At 37.8% G+C, this 15,000-nt stretch overlaps 1 long non-coding RNA gene across 1 annotated transcript in view; it reads right to left on the bottom strand.

Moving 5' to 3' along the window:
- Positions 1-6,092: 6,092 nt before the first annotated feature.
- Positions 6,093-15,000, bottom strand: part of LOC118763866 — an 18,247-nt gene continuing 9,339 nt past the window's right edge. The window contains exons 2-3 of the long non-coding RNA XR_004999620.1: positions 11,448-11,453; positions 6,093-6,119 (exon numbers count right to left, since the gene is read on the bottom strand). This is a non-coding gene — a long non-coding RNA (uncharacterized LOC118763866). The remainder of the gene's footprint in view (positions 6,120-11,447; positions 11,454-15,000) is intronic.

Here is a 15,000-nt window from a genome sequence, read left to right as displayed (position 1 = left end):
GCTATGTTGTAAGAAAGTAAGCAAGCCAAAACAGGCTTTCAATTGTGAGGGCCAAGTACACCCACAATGACATACACAAGCACATAAATATGTGTGTGTTCCTTACAAAGTACTTATGCCCATATATATATATATATATATATATATATATATATATATATATATATCGATGGGATTCTACACAGTTTCCCTCTACCATATTCAGTCACCACGCATTTGTTTGTCTGAGGCTATAGTAGAAGACACTTCCCCAAGGCACAGCGCAACAGGGCTGAATACGAAAGGGCGGCGAGCTGGCAGAATCGTTAGCACGCCGGGCGAAATGCGTAGCCGTATTTCGTCTGCCGTTACATTCTGAGTTCAAATTCCGCCGAGGTGACTTTGCCTTTCATCCTTTTCGGGTCGATAATTAAGTTACCAGTTACGCACTGGGGGTCGATGTAATCGACTTGATCCGTTTGTCTGTTCTTGTTTGTCCCCTCTATGTTTGGCCCCTTGTGGGTAGTAAAGAAATAAGGACTGAATACGAAACCATGTGACCTCAGAACGAGTTACTCTACCCTAATCCAATCCAACGCGTATGTTTGTGTATGTATCTCGGATATACTTTGATTGTTGAACATATATGTTTAAAGACAGATAGAGGGAAAATAATCCATAAATAAAATGGTGTTCGTAAACTTAATCTTCTTGAATCGTTACCGTGAGTTTCACGTTGCCGCTAACTCTAATGCTTGTAGGATCGAAGCAGCTTGTAATAGATATACCAAAATATTCATAAAATTACAGAAATTCATTAGTCATCGAGCTTTGATTAATGCGCAAAGCAGAACGCATGATATGCTCATCTACTCTCATATAAAGACACGGGATATTTTCATGTTTTCTGTATCATATGTGTAAGCAAAGAGGATATTTTTAATGCATTTATATTGCTCATGAATAGCCTGTTGCTTAATACGAGATTTTAATATTATTTACTATAGTCTTCCTTTACTTATTTCAGTCATTTGACTGCGGCCATGCAGGAACACCGCCTTGAATGGTTTTTAATCGAGCAAATTTATTTTAAAGCCTTGTACTTATTGTATCGGTTTCTTTTGCCGAAGCGCCAAGTTGTCAAGAAGTGAGTGGGTGGGGGGACAAGCATAGACACAAAAGACAAAACACACACACATAGACATATCTATACATATATATATCATGTATGTATATATCTATATCTGTCTATCTCATTCTCTCTCTCTCTCTCTCTCTCTCTCTCTCTCTCTCTGTATATATATATATATATATATATATACGACTGGTTCTTCCAGTTTCTGTCTACCAAATCCACTCTCAATTCTTTAGTCGGCCCGAGGCTATAGCAAAAGATACTTGCCGAAGGTGCCACACAGTGGGACTGAACACCGAACTAAGTGGTAGAGAAGCAAATTTCTTACCAAACAGCCACGTCTGTGACGGAAGTGTTGGGACGGAAGTGTTGCAGTTTTTCGTTCATTTTAACAATTTCATGGCAATAGGTTTCTGTAGTAATGGTTATAGCGGGTGAGTCCAGCAGTAGACCACCGAAGATTCACCATAACCTTCTTTTTGAAGAGCTCGGGTTTTTCGGTGTTTCATTTGGGTCCAAATCACTGTGAAGAACGTTTATTTTATTATTGTACAGAATCCACTTTTCATCGTGAGTTACAATACGGTCGGGAAATGGATCGGTATGATTACGGAGAAGAGACGAGCAAATTTCATATCTGCACATTTTCTGATTTTCTTTCAAATCGTGTGTTACCCGTTTATCGAGCTTTTTGATTTTCTGATCACATGCAAATGGTTTCAGGCAGCTTTCTGGGCTCATTTGAAAATTTTTTGCCAATTCACGTGTGGTTTTACGTGGAGTTTTCTCAATGATGGTCTTTAATTGACCGTCATCGATGACAGATCAGGGTCCACTATGCTCACGACCTTCAAGAGTCATATCTCCACTGCGAAATCGTTTAAACCATTTTCGAGCTGACCACTCACTGGTTATTACCACACCAAACGTTTTGTTGATATCTCGTGCAGTTTCAGCTGCGTTACGTTTATTTTTGAAGTTGAAGAGAAAATTGGTCAAATATCGCGCTTTCACAGTTCCATTTCAGATGATTGTAACAACGGGGAAAAAATTTCAATGCATTTGGGCAAGTCAATGTCTGTATTATGAGGCAATTGCAAAAAAATGTTTAAAAACATTCCAAAACTGCAAATATCCGGTACAAAATTTTCATGGTTAAAATGTTGCTTACCTTTTTACTCAACTTGATATATATATTGATATATATATATAATATACACATATACAAATGCATACATACATATATATATATATATATATATAATATATATATATTATATATATATATATATATATATATATATATATATATATATATATATGTATGTATTTGTATGTATATATATATATATCTATATATATAGAGAGAGAGAGAGAGAGAGATAGATAGATTGATAGATAGATAGGTAGGTAGATATGTTTCTTTATTAGCCACATAGGGCTGCACACAGACAGGACAAATTACAAGGTAGAGCTTTTCTTTTGGGGGTAAAAAAAGGGGGTTTGGTTTTCGATCAAAAGGGATCGTAAAGGGAAAGAAAGAGGACAAAAAAGGGGGGAATAAAATTTAAAAAGGGGGGGGAATGGAAAGGAAAAAAATTGATCAATAGGGATCGTTATCACAGAAATGTCAATATGAAGTGTAAAGGGGAGGACAGGTGAGGTTTACCCGTGGAAAGAAAAGCCTACGGAAAAGGCCACGGTAACCTCGGTCAATGAATTCAAATGTTATATTACTTTTTTTTTTGCAAATAAGCAACTCTCTGTGTTAATTTTTATGGTTCATAGAATCATAGTCAAGGTTGTTTCGTTATTCATATGTGCCATCCTTGCTACATTCACCCATCATTTTTTAAAACATTCACTAGACAAAACTTGCCTCTCTACTCTCACTTTCCTCTTCAAGTGATACTTGAAGAAGTTGATGAGAGATTGACCAGAGAGGAAAGTGTTTGTCGCTAATCCTTTCAGGCGCGTCCACCAGATACATTCTTTCGCCATAGCCACAAGTATGATGAAAATAGCTCTTCCTTCCCGTTTGAAGGAAGGAGGCGTGACGATATTAACGATAGACTCGGCTGATAAACCGACACGTCCCACACGTGACAGCAGTCGTTCGACATAAGCCCACAGGTCGGAAATTGCTGGACACTGCACGATTGCGTGCAGAGCGAGACAGATAGATAAATAGATATAGATATATAGCTATACATATATATATACACACATATATATATACACACACATATATATATATATATATGTGTGTGTGTGTGTATGTATGTATGTATGCATGTATGTATATATGTGTATATGTTTGTATGTATAAGTGAACATTAAAAGCTCTGACTCTCCTTGAGTTGGTTCATTTGCTCACGTTTTGTATCATGGATTATTTTTTTTAGCTTCTTTTTCTGTTATTGTTATTTCTTCCAAATTGTTCGGTGTGCACTGTATATCAGATTTATGGAGATGAAGTTGGAAATTCATAATAATTCCTAATGTCATCTTCTTGATTTATAACTTTAAGAAAACTACACATTTTGTGGGAATGATGTAATCGGTTAAACTGGTGCCGGTACTTGACGAGCATTTTATCATGTTGGCCCTTTAGAGGGTGAAAACGTAAACTGAAAATTGATGGTAATTGAACTTAAAAGAATTCGTATATTTTGTGCAACATCCTATCAGTGATGTTAATTCTATAAAATGGAACTGAAATATCTAAGGTCATTAATGCAAGTCAGTTCACAGAATGCTACATTTTAAGTTGTTCGTGACAAGAATAATACAAAGCAAAAAGAGAAGCATGCAACAAAAGAGATAATGTCGTGATGCGGAACTTCCCGGAATTAGACCATCCTGATACATAAGGACACTGCCCCATCTGATTATCATTTATTACGCAGTCTTGGAAATCATTTGGACGGAAAAAATCTGAATTCTGTAGACGAGGACAGAACAGTTCTGGAAGAGTATTTTTCATTACGAACTGTGAAGTTTGGAAGAGAGGCCTTGCAAGTCTACTTGGTAGATAAAAGAGTATTGTAAAAAATGAAGGAGAGTATATTATAGGTTAAAAAAAGAAGTTTGTTTACCTTAATTTTGAAAAATAAAAGAAGTATAGAAAAACCGCATTATTTATGGGATGACCCAATATATATATACATATCAGGCTGAATCAAAATTATGCAACGATTTGAAACATGAAACACATCACAATATATTTGAACAATGCGGATATTTTATTCGTCACAGTAAGTATCATTACAATCAACACATTTTGTCAACGAGTTACAAGTTCGTTTATTCCTGTAACAAAAATTTGGAGTTCTGGAGCTGATGAAATCTTTGAACGTACTTTCAGCATCGGTTTGATTTTTGTACTCCTTCTCTCGCAAGAAACCATCAAGATGCTTGAAAACGTGGTAGTCGGTATGAGAAAGGTCTCGGGAATTATCTGTGTGGGGAAGAACAAGAGTACACGAAAAGTATTAGTAAGAAATATTCAAGCACTCAATGAGTTTACATTGTGATGAATTTAAGTTTATTGAAAACAACCTGAAGATTTTCTTTTCATGGAGTGTATCAATGCTAAAACAGATTATTGGAACGTAATCCAAGTGCTACACCGCTTAAGAATTGTAACCATAACAAAATATTGTGATAATAATGAAACATTTAGTTGTCACAGAGATCCAGTGCTTTTAAAATTTTCGAGCATACGATGGTACCTATTTATATATCAAAGGATTGGGTTAGCAGGGTTGAATATCTTGGTTTTAGGTGGAACGTAACGCTGCTAATATAATAAGAAGCATCGACCCGTTAAAGTAATGACACATTCGTGACTTGATAAGCTGCTCTTTAAAATTATTGTTGCTATTGTGTCCTTTTGTGCTAAGAGGCATAATGACAATTCTGTTCTTTCGTATTCTTCTTTATATATGCAGTTTTACTTTTTCTTTTCTACGTATCATTTTTCTATTTCTTCTCCATATCATCTTCGTCGTTAACATCTTCGATTGCCCTGCAATCATAATCATCATCATTGCAGTAGTCATTATCGTCGGCGTCGGCATCATCATCATCATCATCATCATCATCATCCTCATCATCAACATCTTTGTTTCCTCGTCGTCTTCGTCTTCGATAATGTCTTTGTTATCGTCCTCGCGGTTTTTATCTCTTACCGCCGTCTATCATTTAACAACAGATATCTTTGCGACACGACGGCAACGGTCGTCTGCTTTAATCAATTCAGTTGAGCGAAAGAAACCAGGAACTATCACTCCATACATTACAATAGTCCTTTCCTGTAATTCACCAATATTTTACGCTTCAGAATTGCCAGAACGATAAACAAATAAATGAATAATATATTGAACATGCGGGAAGGGAACACGGACTTCCTTGCTAAGATTTATATTTTGATTCGTTGCAAGACCTCGAAGATTATCTTCAATGTTCCGGTAATTATCGATGATAATACAGCGATACCATTCATGACCGTATCTCTTGTGACTCTGCCGTCGATTAATCTGGTTCATTCCCTTCCTTTTTTTTTCTTCATAATTCTTCACTTACCGCTTCTTCAACTACACCGCAAACTTTGTGCTGCTACGACCTCTGTATTTCCATTTCTTCCCTGAACTCCACCACCACCAACGCAATCTCCATCAACACCAACATCACCACTGCCAACAACATCACTTTATTTTATATTTTGTTTTAATTCTCCACTTTCACTTTCATTTTTTTAGACCTTTTTACCCCTGCAAGAATCCGACTCCACCCATTTTTGTGGATTGTTAATGTCTTTCGTTACCTGTTCTTCGCAATTATATCATTGTTATGTTTTTGTATACATTTTATTTCGCTCCCTCTCGTATGAGATTGAAATAATATACATCTCAAATGCAAAATATTTTCCTTTCCTGAAATATATCTATATTTGTATTTATATCTATAATATCTATGTGTGTGTGTGTGTGTGTGTGTGTGTCTGTCTGTGCATACGTTTTTTTTTATTTATTACAGCTGCAAAAACTTCAAAGCCTCAGTTTCTATGAAGTTTTTGCAGCTTTAAAAAAAAGGCATATTACTCTATCTTCGTTATTCCAGTACTATTTTGTCCACTTGGTTTGCATTTATTTGCTTACTAGTCTACATGTATATATATATATATATATGCGGACATGTGTTCTGTTTGTGTTTGATACACAGAAGCGCACTCGCACATTTATATATGCCACTGGACTAAGGATGATGCCATCGGTCTGTTGAACGAATGCATTATTTCTGCATGGTTACGCTTCATCAGCTACGAATATCGAGCCGTCGTTCATATTAAGAACTTGTTCAAATATTACAAGAGCAAATGATACGTTTGCGCATTGGCTCACGGATATGTCAAGGTGGAAATGAGAAATTATATATATATATATATATATATATATATATATATATATATATTAGTTTCAAATGTTAGCAAATAGTTAGCAATATGGGGGTGGGGATGAGGTAAATTGATTACATCGACCCAATGCTCAGTTTGTACATATTGATCTCGATGGATGAAAAGGGAAGATAACCTCGGCAGAATTTGAATTTGAACTCAGAGCAGTCTGCCCGGCCTGCGAACTGCTCTTCAAGCTAACCACCTTAGAGACATGAATATATTTTTCAATATGAAAATATACGAATAAAATCTCAAAGCGTCCAAACCAGTCAAATTACAGTAGTGACCTAGCTGGCTCAGTGCAATAAAAAGCGGACCCCTCGGTTTGTCGGTGCTCTATCAGGGCATCAGCTCCTGTCAATGAGAGTATGGTAATTTTTACCACTGTTTTCAGAGGTGCAAAAAGTAGCATTCACAATACTTTTAATGTCTTTGTAATGTCTTCTCATTTTCAACAGGTTTCTAACATTATTTTCTCCTTCCAAAGTAGCAGAAAACTGTTGAATACCTCTTTCACACTTGGACATCCTAAACTTTTTGAACTGTGCCATGCAACTGATTGCCTTCCCCTCTCAACCTATAATGAGTTATAGCTAATGGATTCTCATGAGCTTTTCCAGAAACTTCAGGACCTGCATGTGTATGTAGTAGGCTCCGACCGTACAAATACTGTTACATGTTATCTCTGCATCACCTCGTACCCATACTGTGTTACAAATGTGACGATGAACCAACTCTGGAATTTCATATTAATCCCGCTGCTTGTAACCCCTTAGTTTTTCGTCTCCCTATATACTGCGGTACCAGCTCTATATGTCTCCTCATGTAGCCCTTAGCCATAAAGACCATGCACAAACGGTGCAAGTGTGAAGGTAGAACACCTACAAAAATCAGCATTGCTTGGAACTTCAAGAATTCTTCGTTGGGTTCTTAAAGCTTGACCAGTGAATAAGTCTGCTGGCTGTGGACAACTATCACTTACCATCAAAAACCAACAAAATAAGCTGTGAGATTACATATAAAAGATCGGTTACAGCAAATATTCTGCTTAATACCACAGACTGGCTTGTCAGTTGTTTGACTTTAACCAGTTAAACATGTCCTTTGGTGGCTGACAAGATGTGCATCTCTGATCACGAGCAGAAGCAGTGGGGAAGCATCATGGCCTTGTGTAGAGTGGAATTCTTTGGTGTCCGAATAATTCACTTTTAGAAACATGGGTGTTTCGTTCAACATCCTCAAACAACCCTTATTCAGGAACCTTTGGAGCAGGATGATCTACTCGAGCTGAAGAAAATTCTAACTGGGCGCCACCTGCATGATCATGCGCTGTTTATCTCGATATGAGATCACCTGCACACACATGGTTGAAATGCATGTATCTGGTGTAGCCGTATCAGACGGATAGTTATGATAGGTATTCTGTGCTTCGTATATTTTAACCCAGTGTCACTTTGATGGCATGCACTTCTCACTCGCTCAATAATAATGATAATAATAATAATAATAATAATAATAATAATAATAATAATAATAATAATAATAATAATAATAATGATAATAATAATAATAATATAATAATAATAATAATAATAATAATAATATAATAATAATAATAATAATAATAATAATAATTGAGAAAATGTGGCATCTCAAGGCGGTTACAATACCAGTGATCGTAGGAGCACTAGGAATGATCAAGAAGGGAACCGAAAATTATATGAGAATGATCCCTGGCTTACCATCCCTGCAAGAAGTGCAAAGATTGTCTTAACTGGTACATCACAGTATTGAGAAGAGCATTGTCGATGTGAGAACTGTTGCTGCTCATGTATTTTAATTTAACTTTAAAAAAAAAAAATGAACGAACTACTGAGTTTGGTTTAATGGCCTACCAATGTATACTATGAGTTTCTTTGCCCTAGGAGTCGGGAAGACACCCGGCAAGAAATGGAAGCAAATTTGAAAGAAGAAATAAAAAGTAATAATTATAATAATAATAATAATAATATTCACAAAATTGCAAATGTGCTTTGTCCGTCGTCGTCTATGAGGAGATTTCATTAATTAACTACCATTTATTTTTATCGACCCTTAGAAAGATGAAAGGCCAAATAAAATCTGAAGACGATTTGATTGTAAGGACATTTAGAAATGTAAGTAGTAAATATTGCATGATAATTATTTCGACAGCCTACAGATTATGTCACATGTAACCACAGCAATAACAATATATACAACAACAACAACGCTAATAATGATAATAATAATAATAATAATAATAATAATAATAATAATAATAATAATAATAATAATAATAATGATGATGATGATGATGATGATGATGATGATGGTGGTGGTGGTAATGATAATGATGATGACGAGGATGATGATGACGATGATGATGATGATGATGGTGGTAATGATAATGATGATGATGACGATGATGACGATGATGATGATGATGATGATGATAATAATAATAACAATTATTATTATTATTAGTATTATTATCTTTGTCTTCTCTTCCTATCTATGCATACCCTGTTTGCATATGTATTATTCTTTCCAATTTTCTTTTTTAAATCATCACCCTTTATTCTCCTCCATCTCCTTCATTTTGTTTATATCTCTCACAAATCCCTGTCACACCTTATTTTTTTTTCCCTTCAACCTGGCCTTTTCCAGTGTTTGAACTCAATCTTTCTACCCTTATAATCTCGTTTCATTCTTCACCTTTTGCTTTCATGCGTAAATGTCTTCACCTAGCTTAATATGTTAGGTAGGCTAATGGTGATGAAATGTCGGAAACGGAAGCAAGGATGTCTAAATAATTTACGCTCTTTAGTTTCATTGACATGAGTTCTGTATCCATACCCCGACGGAACCATCCTTTCATTTTTGCTCTTCTTTGTAATATCAATGCGTACCAAGCATGAAATTGGCCGATCTAATCCAACCCAGCCCTTCTATGGAACTCGTATTCGAGTAATCGAAGAAAATTAAACATATAGTTTCCTTTGGTAACTATACTTACTTTATAAACTGTGTGAGGGTTTTCCATAAAGTGTAGCCTGCGATAGGGGTTTTGTTTTATTTCCAGAAAATTCCTTACACCTAAATTTTATGCTTGCACTTTCTATTTGCAGTCTGTAGTCTAACTAGAAACAAACCTCAGTGAGCGGAATCAACTTTCATCCACGAATAAAGATCGAGTTCTTTTTTTTTTTAATATAATGAACTATCAGGCGCAGGAGTGGCTGTGTGGTAAGTAGCTTGTTTACCAACTACATGGTTCCGGGTTCAGTTCCACTGCGTGGCACATTGGGCAAGTGTCTTCTACTATAGCCTCGGGCCGACCAAAGCATTGTGAGTGGATTTGGTAGACGGATACTGAAAGAAGCTCGTCGTATGTATGTATATATATATATATATATATATGCGTGTGTGTGTTTGTGTGTCTGTGTTTGTCCCCCTAGAATTGCTTGACAACCGATGCTGGTGTGTTTATGTCCCCGTTACTTAGCGGTTCGGCAAAAGAGACCGACAGAATAAGGGAAAGTTTCAACAAGAAGGAAGATAGTTAATACAACATGAGGTCATGAACTTTTAAGTGGAGAACTCAGAACGTACAGCCGAAATGAATGACACACGGCATTTTGTCCGGTTTGTGTTTGCAGTTCGGCCGTCTTGTCGCCATCATCAATATCTAGCCCGCTTCCCCCAACAAGCAGCAACATCAACCTCAATAGGTGTCCTCGGCATTCACCAACATCAACACCAAAAAGCAGCAACAACAAAACCCGAAATAACTGAAGCACGTCCTGCACCACCAGTGCCGCCAGCGCCGCCGCCGCCCCCACCACCACCACCACCACCTCCGCAGCCACGCCACCACCACTATCACCATCACTACTAGCATCATCGTCACTATCACCGCAGCTACCAACAACACAACCAAATGCAACCACCACCACCATGCCACCACCGCCGCCGTCACCACCACCACAACCAAAAGCAACATTAATACTTCCACCATCACCACTAACCAACGTCAACAACAACAACAACGCTGCTACCGGCACCACCAAATCCAGCAATAAGAACTCGACTTCTGTTTTTTTAAAATTTTGACAGTTTATATTTGAATATTTTGATGTTAATTTTCCATCAGTAAATAAGATGTAAAGTGACAATGCCTTCTGGGTAATGGCCGCCAATTCTGCCGATTTCTTGCGACTGTATGATGGATTGATATGGAGTTCTCTGGAGACATTCTATAGTGGCAAGAGAATCAGGGTTTGTCACTGTGCCTATTTAACATTATCTTCATCTTCAAGGCGGCTAGCTGGCAGCAACGTTAGCACACCGGGCGAAATACTTAGCGGTATTTCGTTTGTCTACGTGTTCCGAGTTCAATTTCGCCGAGGTCGACTTTGCCTTTCATCCTTTCGGGGTCGATATATACGCACTGTGGTTGATATAATCGACTTAATCCGTTTGTCTGTCCTTGTTTGTCCTCTCTGGGTTTAGTCCCTTGTGGGTAGTAAGGAAATAGAAATAGAATGCTTTTCCACTCCCTTACATCTGAGTCCAAATTCCTCCGAGGTTGACTTTGCCTTTCATCCTTTTGTGGTCGATAAATTAAGTATCATTTGCATACTGGGGTCGATCTAATCGGCTGGCCCCCTTCCCCAAAAATTTCCTCATCATCAACAACAACGTCGTCATCGTTATTGTCATCATCGTCGTCGTCGTCATCATCATCATCATCATCATCATCATCATCATCATCATCATCATCATCATCATCATCATCATCATCATCATCATAATCATCATCATCATCATCATCATATCATCATCATCAACATAAACCTCACCAACAACGTCGTGGTCGTTGTCATCGTCATCATTATCGTCATTATCATCACCATCGTCATCATCACCATCGTCACCATCAACGTCGTCATAGTCGTAATCATCATCATCATCATCATCATCATCCTCATCATCATCATCTTCCTGATTGTCGTTGCAGGCGTCATCTCATTCACCAGTCGTCGCCATCGATGTCATCGCTGTCATTGTCATTATCATCATCACCGTCATCATTACCAGCAGCGGCTGCAGCAGTAGTGGCATTTCAACGTCACCGGTACCACCGTCGTCGTCATCATCATCATCATCATCATCATCATCATTATCATCATCATCGTTATCGTCGTTGTCGTCGTCATCGTCGTCATCGTCGTCATCGTCGTCATCGTCGTCATCATCAAGAACAACAACAACGGTAACAGCATTACCATATATATTTCTCAATTTACCACTACCACAATTATTTTGTTGATGTTTTTTTTTGTTGCCATCTCATTTTATCTATCATACTTATCTCAAACATCGACGCTGACGTTGTCATCATAATCCTCAATTATATCATCATTATCATCATCCTCATGTTTTTGCTGTTGTTGTAACTATTGTTGTTGTTGCTGCTGTTGTTCTTGTTCTTGTTGTTGATGTTGTTGTTGTTGGTAATATAGTTGTTATTGTCGATTTTGCTTTTCGTCATTATATACATCCTAGGCGTCTACATCGCTCGTAGCCCCTGAGTGAGCGTATATGTAATGGACTCGGTCTCAAGTGTCAGCAAGCCGCCTGAGGGAGCGGCAGGGCTAGAAAATCGTCCAATGGTGACGGACAACCCCACGATAGATAGTCGCTCTGAGAGAAACCTTTTGATGGTGTTCTATCGAAAATTGACTTCGCTAATAACATGTAACATTATTTGGCTTGCCATACGCTAGACTTCCGCTCTATTAACTAATCTATGCTGTAGAAATACTTGCTGCCCTTAGGTGAGAGTAAGTTGAAAAATCGGTGCTGCAGTGTGTCGCGCTGCGAGATTTTTCCTTTATTACATTCTTTGCTTGTTTGTTTGGATTTTCTATACTAATTAACGTAATATAATGGAGAGGTGAAATGACAGAGTGGATAGGTCATAGTTTATGGGTTCAAATTCCGCTGAATGTGTTCTGTTGTTGTGTATTTCTACAAAAAATTAATATTATTGGATATGTGTCTCACTTCTCCAAAATGTCGGGAATATGCATCGGAACTTCTGTAGAAATGTGCTTGCGATATATAAGCATCCAATCCTGGGGAGTATATATTCACAATCGGTTAATCGGGTGAAATTAAGTGAGATGTGACATGAAAGGTATTCTCTATCTGCTGGAAAGAGAACATTTTGTAAATAGTATAGTCAGCCGAATCAGTTGACCGTCAAACTATTGATGTTTACGGGATCAAGATCTTGTTAAGACGTACATATATCATACCTACACACATACGCATACACATACACGCACACACAAAACACACACACACACACGCATACACACACAAACATGCATAGTACTTACAGTTATGTGCAGACATGCAAGAACGTGCATATTGGTACATGCACATAAATACATACATATGTACATACATACACACGCATATATATGTGAGTGTATATATGTATATATATATACATACACATATATATATCCCTGCATACACACACATACATATATACATGGATTTATATACATACAAACATAAATATATACATACATATATGCATAAATATGTGCATACATGTACAAAAATCAAAGGCTGATAGACAGACGCTCTTGAGCCTCAGAGTATAAGTTTAATTTCTCCAAAGTCATATCTTTAATCAATGAGAGCCCACGAAGACTCAATATATACTCCGTGCCTAAGTTTATGTCTATAATAACCATGCCAACAAAAGAATGGGTCTAAAATGAGTAACATCATGAGTGGTGGATATATAAATCAACAAGGAAAGAAACGTAAAGAGATATTTTCGTCACAGTCTTTTATTTCTAGATGCTTTGCCATCCTCGCCCTTTCTGGACAGACATGTTGCAGATTTGTGATCAAAGTGGCACAAGCATTTTGCCACCTGGAGAGGCAAGTCCGTTTTGTTGGAGAGCATCGAGAAATGCTGAGCGGACCGGTTAAGTCGTTTGGGTTTGGGTTTAGTCCGACCATTCTAATAGTTATGTATTAGGTCTAGATTAAGAAACATGGTAGCCAAGCGTCCCTAGAAATGGTTGAGGAACTGCTGTTCCGGTCAGAGCAGGCAGGAGTTGTGAATGCATATACCGATTCTGCTTTGCTTTATCGCCTGATTTTTGTACGCTGCTCAAGGTGTCGTCTCATCACCGCGTCAGTCACATATACAATCCTTTCTACTATAATCACAAGACCTGAAATTTGGCGGAAGGGGTCCAGTCGATTAGATCGACCCCAGTAGACTACTGGTACTTAATTTATCGACCCCGAAAGATGAAAGGCAAAGCCGCACTCGGCGGAATTTGAACTCAGAACATAAGACAGACGAAATGCCAATTTTTATTTCTTTACTACCCACGAGGGGCTAAACACAGAGGGGACAAACAAGGACAGACACATGGATTAAGTCGTTTACATCGACCCCAGTGCGTAACTGGTACTTGATTTATCGACCCCGAAAGGATGAAAGGCAAAGTCGACCTCGGTGGAATTTGAACTCAGAACGTAAAGACAGACGAAATACCGCAAAGCATTTAGCCCTGCATGTTCGCAGCCTCAATCACACATAAAATGAGAACAAAAATAAAAAGTTGCGCAGTGGTTAAATTTTAGCCAGAGAAACAAGGATTCAGAAATTGCTTCAAAGCCGCTATCTTAGAGTTATTTCACTATTGAACATAGTGTATTTTGTAAATTTCTCAGCGGGGTTTAAACCCACGGACGGGGTGGTCACGGAATAATGACTTGGATCATATGTCTTCTTGCTGAGGACTGACATGTGCTTAAGCTCCAAAAACAACAACAACAACAACAACATCTAGAACATTTGGTATTCATTTTATCCGCCTCTCAAGTTTGTGAAAGAGACGAAAATTGATATTTCTAGATGCCAATATCGAATGAACACACGATTTCATGTTCAATATTATTAATCTCACAACTAGAAAACACACACACACACACACACACGTACACACACACACGTACACACACACACACACACACACACATACTTATCAGTGGACAAGACATCTAATTCAGATACAGTTTCAAACAATGTCAGATATAAATCCGGTCTCCAGCCCCAAACCAGATCTCTGCTACCCCCTACCGCCTTCTCCTCATAACACCACCGCCGGGCCATCTTTATGGTCGTATTTCATTAATCCACTTACAGATTAATCAATTTTCGTTTACGCTTATCTGTTTTTAATGTTTTCATACCAGCATTCCTTCCTGTCTTCCATGCTTTTCTCCTTTCCTTTTCGACTTTCTTCCTTCCTTACACGCGCGCGCGCACGCGCACGGACACAGACACACACACACACACACA

The sequence above is a fragment of the Octopus sinensis genome, linkage group LG6 (genome assembly GCF_006345805.1).
Source record: "Octopus sinensis linkage group LG6, ASM634580v1, whole genome shotgun sequence".
Lineage (NCBI taxonomy): Eukaryota > Metazoa > Mollusca > Cephalopoda > Octopoda > Octopodidae > Octopus > Octopus sinensis.
Note: the sequence above shows the minus strand (reverse complement) of the source record. Positions and strands in the feature narration are given on the sequence as shown.